Source organism: Lissotriton vulgaris, chromosome 3_1 (assembly GCF_964263255.1).
Source record: "Lissotriton vulgaris chromosome 3_1, aLisVul1.2, whole genome shotgun sequence".
Lineage (NCBI taxonomy): Eukaryota > Metazoa > Chordata > Amphibia > Caudata > Salamandridae > Lissotriton > Lissotriton vulgaris.
This window is the reverse complement of record NC_141689.1, coordinates 2,116,560,894-2,116,582,945: the sequence shown is the minus strand read 5'-3', so window position 1 is coordinate 2,116,582,945 and position 22,052 is coordinate 2,116,560,894.

Here is a 22,052-nt window from a genome sequence, read left to right as displayed (position 1 = left end):
CAAAGCAATCAACAATTTCACCAGGGTCGGAGACACTCTCACCGGATTCGCGAACAATGACAGGCACAACACGACTCGCTCGTTCAGCCTTATCCAGCCATGCCAGGAGCTTGCCAGCTTTGTCACCCACATCATACAGCCGGCCTAGTTGATTCGCTCGCATCAACTTAGCAGCATCTGTGACACAAGCTTTGTAGTCAGCTTGTTTTAGTTCCAAAGTGTGCAACAATGCAGGCGTGTCATCCCCACCCAGCTCACTTTCAAGCGCAGTGATCTCAGTTTCAAGGGCCAGAACAGCCTCCCTCTTTACCCTACGCTCAGCAGCAATGAGCGATAGAGCGGAACCCCTGATAACCGTCTTGAAGGCCTCCCAAAGAACAGAGGGGGAGGTGACCGAGCCCACATTCTCATCAAAGTAACAATCAATTGCCTTCACCAAATCTGATCGAAGCCGGGGGCTTCGGAAAGGCCAGGAAGGGACCGGGGGGATCCTGTTACCAAGTAGACCACCCACCGAAATCTTAATCATCAAGGGGGAATGGTCAGAGATACCCCGGGGAAGATGTCGTACCTCGCGGACAGTGGACAGAGTGGAGGCTAACATAAAAAAATAATCTATACGAGAGAGGCTGCCATGCACACCAGAGTGAAAAGTATACTGCAGGAGTGAAGGGTGTAGTGAGCGCCAAACATCCACCAGTCCAAAAGTATCAGCCATCTCATTGAGCCACATCTGGGATGGCAGCAGGACTCTAGGGGGAAGCCGATCACATTCACCAGACATAACAGAGTTGAAGTCCCCGCCCATGATTAACAATCCATCAGGAAGGCCAAGAAGAGTCCTGCCAAGATCGGCATAGGTGGTAGCCTGCAATCCCGGGGGAATATAAACAGCAACCAGCACAATTTGTTTGCCCTCCCACCTCCCAGAGACAGCAGCATACCGCCCGCGGTCGTCAAGTATAACTTCGTCAATTGCAAGAGCTAGGGAGGACCTCACCATGATACCCACTCCCCGGGACCCAGAGGTGAAACCAGCATGTGCGACCAGGCGGTAACCCCGGCGGTCGAGGGCCTTACAAGCATTACCGATTAAGTGGGTTTCCTGAAGGAACACAACATCAGGGGCATGGCGCCTCAAAAATTGTAACACAATGCCCCGCTTTATCCTGTCCCCCAACCCGTTGACGTTCCAAGAAAGAACCCGCATTTCACCCCCCCCATCGCGGCAAAAGCAATCCACCCCAACCCCCCTCCACAACCCCAAGTTCGGAATAATTGCGATCAGTGAAATACCATGAAAAATGAAACACAACAAACAAAACGAAACACAACCAAGTCCCCAGGAACCAGCCCCCAAACAGAAACCCGTTACAACACCCCCCTCCCTGCACCCCTGCTGACTAAAAAGCCACCCCCAACTGCAGTGTGCCTGTCGCCCCATCTGATCTACACAAAGAACCCCCCGAGGAGGAAGGGAGAAATCACCCGTTCCCGCACCGCCACGGGCATAAACATAGAACACACAGTTAAGTTACTCTGTACAGTACGTAGTCTCAATTCGGACCTCCGGGGGCCCATATTACTTCTGGGCCGTTGCACCACCTTCCGCACCGCCAGGGCCACCGCTCTCAGAGTCATCTGTCGGCAACGAGTCCAACCAGTCGGCAGCACGCTCCGGCTGATCAAAAAAGTAGGCACGTTCTCTGAACTCAATCCGCAGTCGGGCTGGAAACAACATGGCATACTTCAGTCCCCGGTCCCTCAGGCGACGCTTCACTCCGAGAAACCCAGACCGTTGTCGTTGCACTTGGGGAGTGAAATCAGGGTAGATGGAGATAGAGTTATTGTCATGTTTCAATGGGCCATGTTTACGGGCGGCCTGCAGGATAGCGTCTCTGTCTCGATAGTGAAATAGCCTTGCAATGATAGGCCTCGGCGGGCCTCCTGGTTTCACTTGTCCTCCTGGGAAACGATAAGCGCGCTCTACGGCAAAGAACTTACTGAGTCCAACCGGAGCAAGTTTAGCAACGATAAGTTCTTCGACCAATAAGTCGATCGAGGCAGCACCATCACTTTCCGGCACTCCAACTAGGCGTATGTTGTTCCGCCTGGCCCTGTTGTCGTAGTCCTCCATACGTTCAAGCAGCAGATCATGCGAGGAACGCAGATTCCCAATCTCAGATTGCGCCTCCGCCATGTCAGTCACTAGACTCGACGCCTTCAGGTCTAGTGCCTTCACTCTCTCGTTCGTTTTGGCTAGATCGGCTCGAATAAGAGTAACATCCACAGCCACCGTGTCTATCTTGGACACGATGGCTTCGTATTGCTGACTCATATCGGCCTTAAGTCCAGAGATGGCAGCCAATAGGTCTTGGAGCGATACTTCAGAGGAAGACGACATGTCCGTTTGAGGTCCTTCAGCGCCCACGCTGGTGACACCGGGGGAGCCTCTCGGCTGGGTGTAGCGTTCGATCATATTGGACTGGATCGACCCCCCCCGGGTTACAGTCTTCCTGCGCTTTTCGACCTCGGGTTTTGTCGCCATGTTGCAGTCAGTGACGGCCGAGAACCCAAAGGGGGCCGTAGGACGGAGAAGAGTCCAGAAACTCCGAAGTATAGTCTAAAGAGGGAATACCGCAGGCCTTCTTGCCAGCCCAAGGATGGAAAGTGTGCACTGTGAGGGCAGCAGGCGAAGACAGAGTAGGAGGAGACAGAGACAATGAGGCCGGAAACCGAAAGTGAAAGTGGTACACCACCGGTGGGCCAGATGCCAGGCAGCTGTTGTTGTTGCATTACAGCTCGGCCATAGTAGGCAGCCGAGACCCCGGTTGCGTCTGTGGGCAGGCCAGAGAGTTGAAGACGACAGAAAAATGGTCCCCGAGGTCCGATTTCGACCAAAAAAGGATCATCAGCATCAGTGAGAGTAGCACTCCAAAAGCCCGTCGAAGTGATCAGGATAATTGCAGGATAGATAAAGAAGGGCGGCGCAGGTCTCGGGAGCTCTCTGCTCACGCGACCATCTTGGATGCCCGCGTAGCTCCTCCCACCTCTTCTACCATTATTGAGTCCAGATTCTGAAGTGTTGTGCCTTGTAGTATAGTATTGTATCTGTGCTTGTATAGCGCTGCTGCCACCCTACGGGTATCCTGGCGCTTCATATATCAGAACACTTGGTCAGCATGAAGGCGAGTAGAGAGAAGGACAGTATGGATCAGACTTTCGGAAACAGCTGGGTTTTCAGGCTCTTTGTGAATTCAGTTAGAGAGTCACTCTGTCTGATCCTTTGTGGCAACTCATTCCACAGCTGGGCCCCTACCACTCTGAAACCCCCCCCCCCCATCTGGGAGCATTTAAATCTTGTGGTTGCCAGTAGACTGGCACCAGAGGACCGGAGCTATCTCTGAGGAAGGTACCAGGAGAACCTTTCCTGCAAAGGGATTGTGCCTTCACTACTAATTGTCATATAAACAGATGTTTCATAGTGATGGCGCTGTGAAGCAGTACTATTATGCAGTGTATGTACGAGTGCCCCTTGATGAGGAGGGTTTACATTATTTCTTTCTTGTTAATGACTACTTTGGGGAAATGCTGGTTTACCAGGAGATGGCCAAGCTTTGTCTTGCGCGCTGGGATTTTGCATGCAGTTTTGGATGGACGCTCAACTTGACTGTCCTGCAAGGTTAAGCCTTTCAATTCTATTGTTTGTAAGTCCTCAGTTGGTGCCTTTCTGTCTAAAGTTATTGTGAATGACTCTTGGCTTTGGTTGTTGCTTGACCGGTTAATACCCTGGGTGGAAAGACTATGAGAGGAGATGCTGTCAGATTATTTCCTGGTTTAATCATTGTCTACTTTCGGATTTGCACTGGCACTGACTGGAAGGTAAGAAGACCTATGCTGTACTTTCATAAGGATGGGTGTTTCAATTGCTGGGTCCCTTGTGCCTGTTGCCAGTGCTGGAGCGAATGGATCTAGAATGTCAGCACTTATTGGGTAAATTACACCTGGGCCCGGCTGGAGGTGAATGGCCGGGTGCTGAACCTGTTTAGTTGATGGCTTATTACTGCCTTTACTTTTTTGCTTCCGGACAGATTTGAATGAAAAGTCATTTTTATTTGGTGGTCAGATTTTAGAGCCTTGCGAGGGAGCACTTCATTCTGTTGGACAATTGCTACTTGACGGTAACGACCCATAAAATGTGGGCCCACTGTTGTTTTATCTGCTGTCATATTCTCCTCGCTAGCAGTGTCCAAGGTTGTAGCAGTTGGTTTCAGGGCAGTCAGTAGATCGCCCAAATATGTCGGGAGCATTAGTAGTTTGTCCACTATTGTGGGGCAAGAACATTCTTGATACACTGGCGGTGTGTTAAGGGCCGCTTCTTGCCCTCTCCTTATTAGGCTGTTCAGATCGGCTAGCTTCCTATCAATCCCAGAGGTGAAATCAGCCAGTATTTGAAGATCTGTATGTTGGAGAACCAGCTTGTGAGACTGGTATTGCAAAGCCGCAGTTGAATATTGCATGGTACTTAATAACGATTCCCATTTTAAGTTTTGGTTGCTGTTGGTTCCTTCTGTCTGTGCTGTTATTGGAAAGTTATTGGAATCGTGACTTTAAGAAGTGACTAATTCTTCACATTCTTGGGAGGCTGTAAAGGTCATGTCTCCATTGGATGCGGGCAAGTCTTCGTTGGGGGGCGACTGTCTTATCCCTATTTGTGATGTTCCGTAGGGTTTGTCCTTTGGCGACAAATCTGCCCGAGACGTTGCTGCATCTAAGCTAATGATTGCCAAAAGTTGAGGAGGGGAGGTTTTTAAATATGGTGCAGGCTCCTTTGGTTTATGTTCAGACCCTGCTAGTTGTAAGAGAGTTTGATCTTCATCAAATGAAATTGAATTGGCTCCAGAAGAGGACACATGAGGGTGCTGAGGATCTGACAAATCTGAACTTACTATTAAACCCTCCTGCCGCTAGGTTATTGAAATTGCTGGGTCTGACAAATATAATGGGTTCATAAGTGCTGGCTGATTCAGGTAAAGATGCGGAGTAGAGTTTGGAGCGTTACATAAGCTAACCAGTGATGTGTTTTGCAAAAGGTTACTTGCTCTGTGTTCTTATCCATGTGATGGACTTGTTGATGTACCAGTTGTTCACAGCTCTGCTCTTTTTTTGTGCAGAGCACACCTAAATCATCGGCTGCTTGCATTATGTCGTCTGTTTTGTCTTGTATTTCTTCTTAGTTTACTTGGGAAATCGACTCATCCCCTCTAAAAGGCCCCTTTGCATTGTTTTGAATACTCGCTTGAATACTTGCTTGAAGCCTACCCTTAGGACGAGTCATTGCTACGGTTTCTTTCGTTACCTTCACACTGAACAAGGACACAGCCAACGCCTTGTGGCTCTTCACATAATATACTTTCATTTGAATGTCAAAATAGTTGCTATTTAAGGGTTATTAGAGTTTGCATATTTCAATTGATATGTTCAGTTATTAAGTTGTAAATTTTATGATTGAACGCCATTGCTAATGTTGCTAACACTTTCAGTTGTGTTTATTTTCTTTTGTTGACTTCTATAGTAACATTTAGGACAATATCTAAGAAGCATTTGTGCACCACTATGTTTCTGTTAGAAGTGTTCTCATTTGCACTAGTAATATTATTGATGTTGCTTCTGCGTTGCATATTTAATGTTGCTTTTAACTTGTTGTGAGTATTGTTGCTTTCTTGTGCACATAATGTTTATAATTTGCAGCTTGTGTCTGTTTTGACTGGTTGGGATAAGTTGCTTTTTTATATGTATTGAAACAGCCCAGGTATAAAGTGCATGCAAAGAATTAAAGAATGCACATTCCAAATATATGTGTTTTGTGATGCTTGGTTCCAAAGACTGAAACTCCACGTAACTCTGCTTTTTTACTTTTTCTGGTATATTAGGGCCTATGCTAAGGTTCCTTCGGTCTTACACTTGTATTAGAGTGCTTCTCCCTCTTGTTGAGAAATCTATAAAATTGCTGCTTATGAAAAATCATTTTTTCTCCAAAAAAGCACTGCATAAAAATAGAAGAAACCTGCAAAAATCTGCATCCAAGGTATTCATTCTTTCAAGTTGGGTCTACGATCTAGTGGAAAGAGTCTTTATGAAAGCTGCAATGGGTAAATTTATTTTAGGGTTACTGTATACTATTGACGGTTCTCTCCCTATCTTGATCACATTTTAAAAAACACGTAAAACTTTTTGCCTAACAAATTATTTGGAAAGAGTGGTTTGAAGTGGGAAACACGAGCTATGGTTGCCAGCTGCTCAAAAAGATTTTCCCTATGCTACTCCTGCGTCTTTCTCTGTAGCAAAAGTCAACTATAATAAACAAATCTGCAAAAAATATATAACTGATTGCCATATATATTACCATTGAATAATGCTTCAAGTTGGTACACTGACTAGTAAAAATCGAGGCCAGCAATTGAGTGCCCTTAGGAATAAACTATGCCCTAGCTACATTACGACAGCAAAAAGTGTTGCAACATGGTTACCTGAAAAACTCTGTGGGTTTCATGTATGCAACTCGTGTAATGTTTACAAGTTTGGGAAAAACAAAAACAAAATCTTTAGTCACAATGGCAGTTCATCTTACACTGTGAGGTAATTTATCAATTGTAACACCACACATTTGGTGTACATCATTGGGTGTCCCTATGACTTAATTTAAATGGGCAGCATTAAAAGAAATCTAAAATTGAGGATCCAAAAACACAGACGGGCTATTCTTCACAATAACATCAAAAATCCCCTGGCTGAACATTTTTCTAAATCTCACCCTGGTAATAACCAGTTTTGGTTCTATGGCATTGAACCTCGTGCCAGAGGTGGGAACAGGGAACTCATCCTGAGGCAAAACGAAGCCAAATGGATTTGTAAATTGCTGGCAATTACATATGGCCACAACACAGATACTGAAATGCACTATTTCTTGAAATGATGCATTTGATGTTAATCTTTCTGGATGATTAGTGTATCAGGATAGGTATGGTAATTGCTGTTGACAGGCCGAAAATTTTAACTGAGTCTCCAAACTTGGGATTATTTCCCGGCCCGTACCTATTGAATGATTATGTGTATTTTTAAGTATATCTTTTCTATCTCCCTGACCATGTACCACTAGGTGGCCCCTCTGATATTACTCTTTGTATTTTGTTACTTCTTGACTAAGTGTTTTTCTAATGAGATTTTCTTAAAACACCTATATGTATATTTGGGTCTTATCTGATCATCGTGATTTCTCGCTTCTCTTTAATTCCTGCACTCGTATTCCATGTGTCTAATATTTTTTAGAAATTGCATCAAAATGAGGGGTTATAAGTCGGGCTGAAAGTTTATATATATTAAGTATTATTTTGAATTCATCATTTTTTGCTAGGGACTTGGCATATACACACCTATTCTTTCCCTTTGGTCAAAGGGCGAATCTATTGCAGCTTATACACTGTTTTTAACAACATCCGGTTTACCTCTGTTCCAATTCTTAGTTGGATATTATATTAAAAATTTCTGTATTTCAATAGGGATTATGATCTCTTAAACCTGAACATGGTATTAATTTAGAATCGCAATATAGTGTCCTTTTTACAAACTTCATCCATTATACGATGACTAATACTGGCGATATTTGGACTTGAGTAATTCAATTCTGCTCATCGCCTTGTCAAGATCGTTGTACTAACCTACCTTTTCAGAAGATGATTTTACATGGGTTGTTTTTACAAACTATTTTCTATAGTTTGTTGTTGGACCCGGCCCTTTTGGCAGGTTCACCCCGAGACTTAATGCTTTTTCCTAGCCTGTTTCTGTGACCTGGTGTTAGTGATTTTAGGCCTCTGCGCACTTTTTCACTGTGGTACAGTGTAAAGTGCGTGAGCTCTCTGTGTATGTGTGGTGAGTGACCTGCCCTACCATAGGATTGAATGGGGAATTATGTATGCCCATGGTAGTTCCTGATGTGTGGGGAGTGCAGGGTCGAGTTTGCTATGTGTGAACTCGTGAGATTGATTGCTGCGCAATGATATATGCGGCATGATTGTGTCTAGAGTAGAAGTGCCACTTCTGGAAGTTGGCATAATTGTGTAATTTGTGCCTGGCCTGTGATTGGCTGGAGCCTGGCTCCAGGAGTGAGCCTGGGTCTGCTTGTGGATTGACTGTCTGGTTTGAGGGTCCTGAATAGGGCTGGGTTTTTCCCACACAATGCTGGCTCCACCCCCTGGGGTGCGTCTGATGTCCCTAGCCTGGCCAGTGAAAGGAAGTCCCTATAACCAGTTCTAGCTGGTTCTCACACTGGCTGCACCCTGCTAGACAAAGGAATTCACTGTATGAAAAGGGGCTGTGTCCCCTTCCAAAACGTTCTTGTTTCTGACTTGAATTCTGCCAGGGGCATGCTGTTGCTTGGGCTCAGGGGAAGGCTTGCCTCCCAAAGCCCTGCCCAGCCCCTGGATGCCCTAGAGGACTCTTTGGGACCCTGCTGCCTTTCCTAGGAGGATGGGGGACTTTGCTTTGCCCTGCAACCCTCCCTTTTTCTTGGCTTTGTCCCTGGGAATCTCTGTGACCTTTGGCAGCATAGCGAAGCTGCATTTTATTTCAGAGATGTTGGCCCCAGCGCTTAATAGCGCTTTAGTCTGTCCACTGGCGCTTGGGAGGCGCTGTAATTATCCCTAGAGCTTGGGAGCGCTTTGTTGGCTGTTGGTGCTCAGGGCACTTTGTTTGTACTTTCGCGGCTGCCCATGCCGCATTTTGCCGCTGTTTGCCGATTATTGAAGAACCTGGCAGGTGCCCACCCCGCTAGGGACCTGGTGCCGTTTGTGGCCCGAGCGAGTGCCCACCTCGCTTTATGGTGAATTGAAAAGGAGCCGGTGCCCACCCGGCATTACCCCGGAGTCTTGCCGTAGGAGCTGCACAGCGGGCCTCCGCGCTGCCTGCGGCGACCCGGAAGTCCTTGCACGAAGGACCGGAGGCTGCGGGAAGTCCCGCCTCCTCTGCGGCGGAGCGAGAAGGAATCTGCGTGGCGTGTGCATCCAGCGAGGCTCCCATGGTGTAGGAGAGCCCCGCAAGTGTGGTGAGCAGAGGCGGAGGGGGCGCGGGGCACATTGCCGGTGCCCGCCCCCGCTGCAAGTCGAGGCCCGGGTGCCGCGTGTTTACCGCCTTCGCAGGCGGCAGGTGCGAAAGCAGGAAGCGGCAGCCAGAAGCCCCGCCGGCTCCATTCGGGAGTCCCGGGGTGAGGCGAAGAGGCAGTAGCAGGCACCGCCCCAGAGCCCCCTGAGATAGAGTCCAGCATCCCAGTGAGTGAAACGGGCAGGGGGTGCTCCGGGCGGGTGCAGGCACAGCACAGGCACAGCGCAAGGGTGGCCCCGGATGGCAGTGGGCCACCCACCATTTCCCAGAGCCTCAGTGGATCCCCCGGCACTCTATTAAGTTGTTAGCCTAGAGGGCTACGGTATGTAAGGGGCCAGAGGGCTCCAGGGGCCAAGTGTGTTTCCCGAGCCCAGATGGCTCCATCGACGGGGCCATATTTGTTTTAGGAGCCTGAGAGGCTCAAGGGCATGGGTGTATTTTTAGAGCCCCATGAATCCAATGTTGGACACACTTGTTTAGAGAAGGGCCAGTGAGAGCCCAGGCCGCATGTTTGTGGCCAGAGCCTGAGAGCTCCAATGTTTGGGGGCACCTGTTTATTGTCATGAAGGGCTAGTGAGAGATTGTGGATCAGACTTTGCTCCTAAGGGCCGGTGAGGGCCCTGTCGCAGTTTTGTTGTTCTCCAGCTGCCCAGCAATTAGTGGGCAGCTGCACCGTTTAGGCGCCAAGGGCGAGAGAGTCCCTGTGTGGGACAGAGGTGGCACAGTGGTGCCAGGCCGTCCAAGCTGCACAGCAATTAGTGGGCAGCTGCACCGTTTAGGTCTTGTGATGTTCCCAGGTGCCCGGCAAGTAGTGGGCACCTGCAATATTTAGGTTTTGCACCGGTGGCGCACCCCTGACTGGCGCTGCATTGGCAGCGTGCCCTAACACTCTGGACACAGGGTTTTTGAGTCCCCTTGTTGGATTGCCAGTTGGCCAGGGGGCTGGTATGTGATTTCTACGCAATGTGATTTCTATGCTGTTGATAGTAATTGCTAAGATGATGTTTGCGCAATGTGGTTACCTGCTATGTTTAGGATGGTAATTGCCTAAGGTGAGTTTTGCGCAATGTGATGTGGTGCTAGGAAATGTAATGCACTTAATATGATTACGCACCTTGATCTTACACCTCTGAATGTTTTTAGGCATCATGTGTTTTTGCGCTATTGAGTTGTGGTCTGGCACCTATGAATGTTTTTATGCATCATGTGTCTTCCTTCCCTGCACCTCTGAATGTGTTTTTGATGCATCATGTGCCTTGTTCTTACACCGCTGAATGTATGTTTTATGCATCCTGTGTTTTCCTTCCCTACATCTCTGAATGTTGTGATGCATCATGTGTGATGTGTTCTTGCTGATACCCCTAACTGTATTGTGATACTTAGGTGGTTGTTCTTTCAAGTACAGGTGGACCTAGTGAGGTCCTGGTTCCCTGCGTGACATTCTCCTAAGGTGGTTAGGGTTGCGTAGGTGGTACTTACCTGTTACCAGTAGTTACTGGTTGTGTGCTATATTTGCTAATTTGTGCAACAGTGATTTTATATCTTATATTCTATGTTTTAGAAGTGCTATTTCTACTAAGTGCTGATTCTGACAGGCGCCCACGTGGCCCTGTCCTGTGTAAATAATCCCTTGTGAATATTGGCCGTGCCAGTTGGCATAATGTATACGGTGTGATTACTATCTGACGTGTTTTGACAATACAAAAGTTATTTTTATATAACCTTGTGTGGAGATCCTTTTGTGGTGTGCCTAGGATGTTGCTGCTGTTGTGTGCGTGCGCAAATGCTTTGCACATTGCCTCCGGGATAAGCCTGTCTGCTCGTGCCAAGCTACCAAGGGGGTGAGCAGGGGTTATCTTGGCGTGTGACTCCCTTGACCTGACTAGAATGGTGGTTTCTGCCTGGCTTTGGCGTCAGCCTTAGCCAGCCAGAAATAGCTAGTTCTAACATTTGTTATCCCTCTAGCCTAATTGTGGCGAGATATATTTTAAAATAGCCTTATCAATATTGGGGCTATTGACTTCAGCTTGAATCCGAATTGGATTTACTTATATTTCTTTCAGTACTTGTGATGTTAAGCTACATTATTCACCTCTTCCTTGTTTGACCCAGATGTTTACTTTCACATCCGGATCCCCTTCCGGTTTATTAGAACGCAATAGGGTGTAGGTCGAATTGTTGAGCGACTCGCTTACATCTACGTTTCACTTTGGTCACGCCTAATGCGGAAAACGAACACTATTTGAATGCGAGTCAGAGATGCCTCTAACTTCGGCACTCCTACCTCGCGGACGGTACAACCAGGTAATTTCAATTGGGCTGTGGACTTTTAGAAAGGAAGGCTTTGATGAGGCTTTTCCGTTATTGTAGCTACAGGGTAATATGTGATTCCTGTAAGAGGGGTCGGTGAAGCGTTCTATAGCGATTTTCTATTGAGGCTGGGATTCCATTAAACACCCAGTCCTATTTGCTCACTTTAGAGATGTTTTTACATTGATTATGATATTAATAATAGTTAGAAAAATGCTTATGGCGAGCGCTCGTAAAAGTGAGCGTTGAAAATATTTAAATTAATGAAAGCGGGAAGGTTTCGTTATTCAAATATCATTTTGCCTTTTGGCATAGGTTGTCACAAATTCTTTTTCACATTACGATATGTGCCATTATGGGGACAGGACTTCGAGTGGGGACTATCAGCAAATCAGGGAACACTGCAACATGAACTTTGGGCTCTCCTTTATTGTTGTGTTTGGACAATTTACAAAGGATTGGATTTTTGATATTGTTGTGTCCACGTTACCCACTAATTATATCTGCTCGTACTTTTTGTCTTCTTTTACTCCATCGTAGGCCTATCACAGTCTTGGGAACTTTTCCCTATATAATGCTATCGCTTATCACATGGACCGTTGACCACACCTTTTTGACTCCATTCTTTAATACTTCAGGTAAGATGTTAGGTGTTATTGTGTCATGTATTCTTACTACTTATTATTATTATTATTATCATTCTCGCCTAACGCGGTGTCGGTTATAACTCATTGCAGGTGTGTTCATCCTACTCTGATAGACTTTTATAGATAACCGCATTCGTGTGCCATCAAGCAAAGCTATCTTTCAATTTCTCATCGTATCGTGAGTGCTGTACACTGACTATCGATTCAGTCTTCGTTTAAACTGCGATCCGATGCAGGTCAGTATGCTGTTGCAGATCCTTATCTACTTTTAAGGACGGACACCTAATGTGCTGTTTAAGTTACACTGTATTTTTTATTTTTCTTATTGACACTAGGCTTCTACAGGAACTACTCTCATGTCTTTGTTCTCGTGACATCATGCTTGCGCCCCCCATTCTTACAGTGATATACCGTTAGTCAAGACTTGGGACGTCAGCAAAATTAGACTGATCAAGGTTGGTTCAGCTCATTTGTCTATCTATGTACTAATAACTCCTTATTTCTTGGAAATCCATGCCAGTTATACAGTTAGGCTATTTTCCCCAATGACCATTATTATTATCAATTTTGGTTTTGCCATTTTTTTGTTCTTTGCATAATCCGGTCATATTGATTACCGGTTATTGAGTAATTGTGCTGTCTATTGCCAGAGACAGCACGCTCGGGATCCTAGACACGTTTTATAACTGAGAAGGTTCGGATAGCCACAGGCCTTGCACCGAACGGTGATGATATACTCTTAAGGTGAGACTAGTCTCTTTATTTTTCAACAGTATTTGAACTCCCCTTGAGCGGTAGGGGTCATATGTTTACTGATACTTGGTATTTAGTAATTCTCTTCCTTTCCATTTTTTAAATCCAGATATTGGTGTCACAATGTTCATATCTCAACCAACTATTTATACATATATTTGTTTCTGTTGTTCTTTTGCCATTTCTTAAAACCAGATATGGGTGTCACGATCATATCATTACCCACTATTTATACATATATTTCTTTTTTGCCTCCCGATGAAGTTTTATTATAGTCCTTGACTTTGTCACCTTTGATGTGATTCAAGTTGAATAAGGAAATGATAACGCTGTTGCTAGCTCTGATGGCTCTGAATGTTTGTTCTTCATAATATTATGTTTTATGTATTTTTTTCCCTATTTTTGGTTATGATATAGACTGTCTAATTGTATTTATTTGAATGTGGCTTTCCCGTTTTTCATATTCTTTTGCACAAGCGTTCTTTAAAAATCGAAGAACCATGTACTTGAAGATGATACAATAAGGTGTGGTGATACCTTTTTCTGGCTGTTTATGATCTTTGTCCACACCTCCGTGGTTTAATCATGATACATAACAAGATTATGTAGCAATGCTCTCTCTTATATTTGCTATAACATATGACCTAACTCGGTTGAGATTATAAAGTCATTTTATTTATTGAGATTCTCTTACATTGTTACATTTCTGGAAATATAGATATTTCCTTTTCACTTTACCTTTGCCAATAACGATTATGCTGCATAAATTAACGTTTTATGTGCACTTTTAAAATGTGTCTATTGGCCTTTTGTGAAATTCTTTGATGACAATTTGGTCTTCACAGTCTTCTCCAAAGATTTTTATATATATATTTCTATGTTGATATTAATGTTGTTTTTTGTATAATGTTTTCTTACATTGTGTTTTTTGCTTTTTGTGTCTTCTTTTTATGTGTTAATATGTCCTGTGTGATATTGATAATGGTCTCTGTATTTTTTCAGCCCTGATGAAGTTCTCCAATGGAGAACGTAACGCATTGGCTTGAATTTGCCTAAAAATAATGTTTTGCCTTTTGTACTCTATTTTTCCGCGCACGCCCACCTAATTGCAGCAGCTGAGTGATTGACAAGTGGCACTTTAATGCAGAAAGTGCCTACTCCATTATAGTCATGTGTGATGTGAATCCTTAGCCTGGATACAAGGCCGGACTGGCCGTAACAGGAATCAAGTGTTTTCCCAGGCGGCTGGAAGGGTGGCGGGCAGTTTTTTTCAGAGAACTGGTTTTCATACTGATGGCTGGCTTATCGCTGAGCTGGGGGGCTAAGGTGAAACCTTGTCCAGATACAAGGCCTGACTGCCTGTATCAAGTGTTTTCCCAAGAGGCTTGAAGGGTGGGGCTGTGTTGTTCCTGAGGCCTGGTTTTGTTACTGGAGACCGGGATATCATGGAGCTGGGGACACTGTGTTTTGCAAATTATTATGGGTTTGAAAACAGCCACTGCAGAGTTCCTTTTATATTCAGTAGTTTTCAGGCAACACAAAAATGTCAAGATAACTCTGGTGATTAATGCTCCGGTGATTAATGCTCCTGATGGAGTGGGATCGGATTTTGTCTTGTGAAGGTTGTGAGGGTTAAAATGTCTACTACAAAGAATGTGTAACATGCAAACCAAAGTATTATATAATATGTGGCTAGCTCAGTAGATTACTGCTTTTGTCATAGATATCCTTTTGTTACTTGCAGTTCATTAGTTAGAAACATAATATTGCACAGTGTGCTATGAACTGTCATGAAAGAGCTGCATGCACACTGCATGATACAATTTAGGAGTTACAGTTTTTTCCAGTCTTTCTTTATCATATTTTTGCTATAAAAGGTTTGTTGGGGTAGAAATAATAATAAGAAAGCCAAACCTAACCATTGTGGTTAGTTGTGAATCCTGAGTCTGTGCTTCTCCAGAAAAAGCACTCTTAAAAAACGACAGCCAGCATGAATGACATTTGAAGCCTACACCTTGTAGTCATCTTTATCTTATGTAACATTTTGCATGCACCTATTTACACACATCTGATTCATTGTCTCTGTATATGTGTGATGATAAGTGCTCTGACACCCTACCCTGGTCCAAGGTGCTAGAAAACAAATTTAATACATGTAAAAGAGGGGCTATAGAGAGATGAGGAGCACTGTTGGAGAATGTTGGAAACTTAACTCCTAGTTGGTTGAGGTATGCACCCAGGCCAGACAGGAACCACCACTCAAATCAGGGTAAGCTAGATACACAATAAGATAACCTGTTCTCACCCTCTGGTAGTATAGCTCTGTTTCCTGGAGAGTAACCTCCTGGAATCTACAGGTTGGTCTAGGCCTTCCTCATTAAGGGGCTCATTACGATGGCGGTCGGATGAGCGTCCAACCCCCATCGAAGCAGGATTTGGCCCACCCAACAAGGAGTCGTGGTCCCACCCACCATACTTTGATTAGACCGCTGTGTAGGAAATCAGAAACTGCCTTTGTCTACTGCGACTTGTGCTGGCGTCAGTAAACTTGCTATCAACCAGTGTTGGCACAGCTCTGGAAAACAAGCATCAAGAATGTGCTCCCTTCACAAAATGTATCTTTTTCTGGCCCTCACCCAGCCCTTCAGTGCCTTACAAGCATAATCCAGAAAATCCACCCATGTTTGTGTAAAGAGTTTATGACTAGCCCTGAACCTCTGCCTGCATTTGTCAGGTATCACCCCAAACTTCATGACTAAAATGGTTTTCATGGCAGTATAGTTGGCTTGGTCACCCATCTCTAGTGTGAGGAGAGCATCCCATCCCACCGTGGGCATGTACCGCTAAGGAGGACCCCCTAGAACTCTGGGACCGTGTGTACTTTCAAAGCCACTTCGTAGGCTGCCAACCATTTATCTATATCATTTCTTACATTTTTACTGGGCACCATATCTTTTGGGATTTGGAATCTGCACCCCTTTCTCATGACAGAAACCCTCGAGCTGAGCCCCTGTGTATGCTTCCAGAATGCCCAGGTCGAATTCCATCCTGCCATGTAGGACCACAGACTTTGCAGAGAAAAATAGGACTTGGGCAAAAGGACTTTGGAAAAATCTAAAGAAGTCAGAACAGGGAGAATTGAAAAAGGCTTGAAATGGTCTCAATATACAGTTGTAGTGAACAATGAGTTATTATATGGCATTCCTCCCTCATCCCTGATCACAATAGTTATAAATGTAATTACTGGTTGGCTCAGGTATGAACCCAGGCCAGGCAGGAGCCTCCACTCTAGTCAGGGTAAACTAAATACACAATAAGATAACTGGTGCTCACCCTCTGGTAGTTTGGCACAGAGCAGCCAGGCTTATCTACAAAGGCAGTGTGTAAAGTAGCTGTGTAACTTACACACAGAGGAACACAATGATTACACCACAAAGACTCCACACAGGTTGAGAAAAATAGAGAATATTTATCTGAGCAAAATGAGACCAAAATGAAATAAATCCAATCAGTAGAAGCAGACATATGTTTTAAAAAAAAATAAATGCAAAAATATTACTTAGAGGTCACTAGTGGTGAAAAGGCTACCTGAGGTCACGAGGGACTGGTCAAAATCCAAAGTTCAAGCTGACTGCTTTAGAGAGCAGGCCGGCGACAGGGCCCATGCAGGGCCCGCTGAGAAAGAACCAAGGATGGAGCAAAGCGTTGACACTGAGGGCACCATCCATACATATTTTCGACGCAGTCGAGTCACTGTGTCGTTGTGGAGCTTCGCTGAAGTGAAGGCAATACATCATCGTCGAGCTGCTCAGATCATCTTCATTGAGCTGTGCAGGCTGTGGAACCACTGTCCTTAGGCAGCCTCACCGTTGGCATGAAGGAAATTCTCACACAGTCAATCAAATACATCGATTTTTTATGAAAACAGCTACAGAACCCACTTCTTAGGCCCAGAGCTTGGAAAGGGTAGACCTTGTGGAAGGTAGAGTCCAGCAGTATCAGCATAAATGTAGGAAATGTTTTGTATGCCGGAGACTTCCCAAACAGGAGTCAAGTCAGCAAGGCCTTGGAGATCACTTAGAGGGAAGGCAAAGTCCTTGCAGCAGAGTCAGGGAGCAGCAAGCAGCAGGGTACAAGCAAATAAAATAAGTCTTCCAGAAAAGCAATCCAGTGAAGTCCTTCAAGAAGCACAGAAGTCCTTCTGACAGAGGTTCAAGTCAAGTTCCAAAGTGTCTGATTTTAGGTGATCAGAGTCTGAGTACATATAACCAAAAGTGCCCTTGATGTAGGGGATGACTTAAAGGGAACTCTCTGAAGTGCACAAAAAACCCTTTCAATACTGTCCTATCTGCCAGGATAACCCTTAGGAATAAACCAGTGATTTGTGTGTGGATAGGACACTATCTATTCAGGTGTAAATGTCAGCCCCTCCCATTCCTACTTGCCCACAAAGAACCATCAGAATGCAGATGAGTGCTCAGAATGCAGATGAGCCTTATCTTTCTGAGTTTGTGGCTGGCTAGAGGGAATGCACAAAGTGTACCTGTCACGGAACCCAGACTTGTATTGGAGACAGACTGTTGGCACAAAGAGAAGTAAGTACATAGAAATGTCCACTTTCTAAGCTGATATTTCTCAAATAATAATCTTAAATTAACCTTCACAAGTAAGGTGGATTTATAATTACCATTCCAAACATGAAGCATGAAAAAGTTACTTCTCTCTGTTTAAGAATTACAGCTTAAAGGTGGATTAAGGAATTCCCGATGATGGTTTCTGAGAGGGTTAGGCCTCACAGTAGTAAAAAACGAAAAAGGCTGTTTATTATGACCAGAACAAGCAAAACATAAAGGTACATGTTCTACCCTTTCCTTACATAGCACCCTGCCCGTAGGGCTACTAAGGGCCTACCTTAGGGTTACATGTGTAATAAAAGCTGAGTTCAAGACTTGGCAAGTAGTTTATAATGCCAAGTTGAAGTGGAAGTAAACTGCACACACAGGCACAGTAGTGGCAGGCCTGAGACAGGTTTCAAATGCTACTTCTGTGGGTTGCACAATCAGTGCTGCAGCCCAATAGTAGCATTTGAACTACATGCCCCACGTATATGGTATGCCACTTTATAAGGGACTTACCAGTACAACAAACATGCCAATCAGATATACGCCAATGTCATCAAGTTTAGGGGAGAGCACATGCACTTTAGCACAGATTATCAGCGGTACAGTGCTCAGAATCCAAGGGAAACCAAAAGAATCACCAAAATGAGAAGAAAAGGTCAAAAGAATTGGGGAAAGACCACCCACCCTTAGGATGACAAGTGTAACAGAGAGTGATAGCGAGGGAATCTGTGGAGGATAAGTTCATGCAGGGAGCTCAAAAATAACCTGCTGTGCCACTTTTTAGGCTGGAAGATGCTAACATTCCTCAAAATGAGCTTTTGTTGTGTTCTTAGCTGCTTGGCTGTGCCTAACAGTGCCTTTATGCACTTATGTCATATTACATTCATTTTTCATGCTTAACATCTTATTTTTTGTGTTCTTACTAAAAATGTCTTTGCTTATGACTAGGTATCCTTGCGCACTGTAAGTTCATCATTTACTGTGCTTTAAATCCTAATAAAATTGAATATCTAATGATAAATGTACTGTTGAATGCACCATTTTTCGCAAACCAATTTAGAAGTTGTCCGGATTGCTCACTGCGCTAAGCACCGTATAGGGTTCGTGTGAAAAAATGTACCAGGGATGCTTTGTGTTCCAAGTCCAGCTCCCACAGGAATCAAAACATTGACCAGCCCCCAAGACTGTCTTTTTGTAATGTTCACCCCCTTTTCTTAGGTATAAATTACTGTTAGAGTTATGGAGCCAATATTCATTTTACCGATATTGTGTGTTTTATATCTTATAAAAAGATATTATGCTCTATGTTACTTGAACCCCAAATTTACAGGAAATATGAAATTGTCAATAATTATGGAAAATAATTCCCAGGAACAACATCTAGCCCATGAACTGTGGGTCTACACCATTCCTTCGGCAATTGAAATCCCCAGACGCGTTATGGGTGTGTCAGTGCGTTCATGCACGTGCTTGTGTAATAATCAGATTTCCAGAAGGGGAGGACATACTTTCTAAAACATAGAGAGGATATGACATTCGAGTTAACGTTATCATGGACCTCCCAGTTTCTTTGCCTGTGCAGGTCTCTGAGTTAATTTTCCAATTATTTTTGTGTTCTTTCAAAAAATCAAAAGGCTGGATATGTTCGGCTAAAAATGTATGGTCATTCTCCCTTGACTTATGGATTCGTTTTAAATTAAGAAATCATTTTCTGCTGCTTTCAGAAAGGCAGTGCAGTATTTCCCAGAGTGCCTGTACTGCGCATTTTTGTAATTAATGAAACAGCATGGGTCAACCAATTCAATATACACATCTGACAAGCCAGCAGTGTTTTTATTTATTTGGCTTCAGGAAAAAAACGTTGACGATTCAATGAACTTTCTACGGTCAAGATTTGCTGTCTAATTGAACTACAGAAACATTCTCATTTGTGATTTTGGAATATACAAACACAAAGTCACTTGTAAATTATCTTGTTCTATTATTTGAAATACTTATTGTTTACATTTATTAAATGTTATGCATCACATTTTCGCTAGTCACAAGAAACATAAACATAGCTAAACTAAAATGAAACACAAAGGGCCTCATTAGGATGACGGGCGGACTTTGCCCGCCCGTCATCCCATCGTGAATCGGGACCGCCCGCCAAGAGGGCGGGGGTCCTGGGGGTGCAATTAGGATGCGCCCGCCACAGTGGCGGGCGCAATCCTCCATTAAACACTGTGGCGGGCGGTGCTCACTGCACCGCCCGCCACAATGTCAAAAGTAAATGCACACATTTGCATAATGAAAGCGGCAGGCACCGCGCGGTGCCTGCCGCTTTCATTATGCAAATGCAGGGGGGTACCACAGGTACCCCCTGAGTGCACTCCCCCACCCACCTTCACTCTGGGGGCCCGAAGTGGGCCCCCAGAGTGAAGACCGCCTGCCTTTCTGTGGCGGCATTGCTGCCACGGAAAGATTTGCTGAAAACCCCATCATAATATGGCTGGCGGTGTCTGATAGACACCGCCACCATATTATTCCTTTTCCGCCCCGGCCGCAAGGCGGCCGGAGCGGAAAAGTAGCGGGCGGTGTTTTTGACCGCTCCGGTCACCCAAGCCATACTAATATGGCGGGGGGAAACGGAAAGACGAAATCAGGCGGATTGCCTGAGCCAGGCATGCGGTGGCCACCGCAAGCCTGGCGGAGGCAATCCGCCCGATATCGTAATGACCCTCTAAGGGTGTATTATAATGTTGGGCGGACTCAAGTTAGCCCCAACGCCATTGCAGATTTGAGACCGACCGACCTCCGGTCGGCAGTCCCGACTGCAATATTAGGATGCAACCGTACATCGTGCAGTCGCACACACCCATTTCTCTCTTGGAGACATAGAGAAATGGGAGTTTTTGTTAATCACTGCATTGCGTGGCAGGCACCACACGGTGCCTGCCACCGGTGCAGGGATTAACAGGGGGCACAATATGTGCCCCAGGCCCACAACCGGAGGCGATGTTGCAAGGAGGCCCTGCTAGGGGCCCTCAAAGTCACTTTTCCGACAGGTTTTTCATGTCGAAAAGCCCAACATGAAAAGCCTGTGGGAAACCAACATTGTAATCCCGATGGTGGAAACACGGTCTTTAAGGGATTACATGCCGGTTCCGACTGGACGACGGGCTCCTTGAGCCCATCAGAAGCCAGCCGAAATGACTTTCCAGTTTCAATTCTGATTGCCGTATTCATAATACGGTGGTCAGAATTGAAAAGGAAGATGTCAGTCAGAAAGCCTTCAACCACAGGTCTGAGGCTTTCCAACCGACATGAAAATCAGGGCCTGAATCTAAAATCAAATTGAATATTACATGTGGAAAATAAAATGCATTGCTCATAGCATCAAAAACTGTAATAAAAGTGGAAACTACTTGAAAAATTGTAATAATATTTATTATTTGGTATCGTGGTCTACAGTAGGATGCTGTGCTGCTGCATATAATGCAACATAAATCTGATACAGCCTATCTGTTGCCTTTATAAAAAAGCAGTGGCTGTCAGCCTTTGGCTTTGTCAATTCAGTTTTGTTCTATCATGATTTTGCTAAATTTTATTACTAGGGAAGCTTCTTAATCAATCTAAAATAAAATACATAAAGACAATAATCTTTGGTCTTAAAAAGCACTCATTACTATAGTATCCCTGACACAGAAGTGGTCTACTTGGTGTGTGGATGTGCTCATTTTGAAAGTCAAGCATGCCCCAATTCACAGTAAAGTCAACTAATGGCTTAAGTGTACTGACCCATTGCCCAAAGATGCGTGCTGGAGTGAGTGGAAGAAACATTTGACTGACACAACAATAGGCTAATGGATGAAGTCTGGCTGAAAACCCGTAAAAGTAACTATTTAATACATATAGGTTGTTTGTAAAATAAAAAAGTCTTGGCTAACAACAAAGGCAGATAGAGAGGGTGGTCTTTCAGAGATAGACAGTGTTGTGTAGATATATAGGCGGAGAGATTGAGAGATAATAAGATAGATAGATAGATAGATAGATAGATAGATAGATAGATAGATAGATAGATAGATAGATAGATAGATAGATAGATAGATAGATAGATAGATAGATAGATAGATAGATAGACAAAGATTATCAGACAGACAGATAGATAAACAGATAGGTAGACACAGAAGGACAGATAGGGTTAGATGGATAGATAGATAGATAGATAGATAGATAGATAGATAGATAGATAGATAGATAGATAGATAGATAGACAGATAGACAGATAGATAGATAGATAGATAGATAGATAGATAGATAGATAGATAGATAGATAGATAGATAGATAGATAGATAGATAGATAGATAGATAGATAGACAAAGATTATCAGACAGACAGATAGATAAACAGATAGGTAGACACAGAAGGACAGATAGGGTTAGATGGATAGATAGGTAGATAGATAGATAGATAGATAGATAGATAGATAGATAGATAGATAGATAGATAGATAGATAGATAGATAGATAGATAGATAGATAGATAGATAGATAAAAAAGTTGGAATAAATGACAATGCTTG